The sequence below is a fragment of the Arachis ipaensis genome, chromosome B07, assembly GCF_000816755.2.
Source record: "Arachis ipaensis cultivar K30076 chromosome B07, Araip1.1, whole genome shotgun sequence".
Lineage (NCBI taxonomy): Eukaryota > Viridiplantae > Streptophyta > Magnoliopsida > Fabales > Fabaceae > Arachis > Arachis ipaensis.
In genome coordinates, this window is record NC_029791.2 from 12,314,667 (window position 1) to 12,316,323 (window position 1,657).

Sequence of the window (1,657 nt, forward strand, 5' to 3'; positions counted from 1 at the left end):
CGAAAGGCAAAGTGTTGAACTAGGCCATAACGGGACCTGATGATAATGTTACCAGGAAAGCCTTATACTGGATCGTATCACCTACTCCTTCAAGATTCATTCTTGCCTTAAAAGCATTAATGTGCTCCTGATCATACTTAAAATATGTTGGCTTGTTAAAATTCTTAGGCAAACGAACGTGAAGGACATAGGAGCAAATGGAGTTTGGTCCATAATCACATGCTCTCGAGTATCCATGTGCTTTTTAGGACTTGGACTCCTTTGTAAAGTCCGTCTCCTTTTAGACTGGGCTGAACAAGAGTTAGTTCTTCCTCTTCTCTCGGGTTCATGATGCCCCTCATTACGTTGAGGCGAGTCCCTCCTATGTCCTTGAGGTGAGCGAGAACGTCAATGATCATTTTCATGACGTCGTTCATGAGGCCTTTCTGGGGTCCTCCTTTCACGACTATGATCCCGACTTCTAGTCGTTCGACTTCGAGACCAGGATTGCCTTGACTGTGATCTCTCTTCCAATCGACGTTTCAATTCTTGTACTCTATGGTACATTTCCTGCATGGCATGAACGTACTATTCTCCTGAACCAGCAAAATGACGAACTCCAGTGTTTTGAATCTCGCAATTTTCGAACCTTGGAGAAACTTGATGTTCCTGATTGGTAGGTGGGGTGACATCAGTTTCATCTCCGTCATCTCAATTTTGTTGTTCCTTGAAAGGAGCGTTTAGGTTGATTACTGGTTGTATCTCATGATTAGCTATGGAACCAACCAGTGGCGGAGCTTGAAACAAAATTTTGGGGGGCAGATAGAAAATAATTGTCAAGATATTTTTGATATAGACCCCATTTAAGTTAAGTTCGTCTAACCTCATCTCTCTAATTTGGGTGATATTGCCAAAGAGGAATGCTAGGGGCCAACAATTTTGGTGTTTTGTAACCATCAATTGGCCATCAATAGTATTTTTAATGGTGTGAGATTACATCTAATGACGAGAGATCACTCACTTTTGTTTTGATGGTTAAGTGCTGGCCAGAAAACACAAAAGTTGCTGGCCCCCTAGACTTTTCCATTGCGAAATTTAAATTCGTTTTCCAAGGTCTCGTTCTAAAGAATTAAGGGTGTGTGTGGTTCAAGTATTACTTTGTTATAAATATTCCATTCCCATGGGAATCAAGGATACCCAAGGGGAAGGTGGGAATTAAAATGATGGTATTTTGATTCCCGAGAATCAAACTTGCATAAAAATAACTTTTCAAACTTTGAACCAAACATGGGAATATGATATTTCCATCTTAAAATTCTTAGAAATTATTTATAATTCCTTCAACCACACACACCCTAAGGTCAAACTCACCAGATGCAATTCTTTGAACTTTTGAAAAGGTTGTATCTCACTTTTTTCGTGATTCATTAAAGTAGAAAAATTATCTACAGGTGTTGATATTGTAAAAGTTATATGTTCTCCTTCTTGAATATTAGCCTTGCTCTTAAAAATGCATCAATTCTTTGATTTTCATGATTATTTTGTATAAAAATTTGAATATATATCCTGTAAAATATGTAAAAAAGAAATTAGAAGGACAAATATTAAAATTTATAATATTTATTGAATTTTTTTTATCAATTTATACAAATACAATAATGTCAATACTTATTGAATA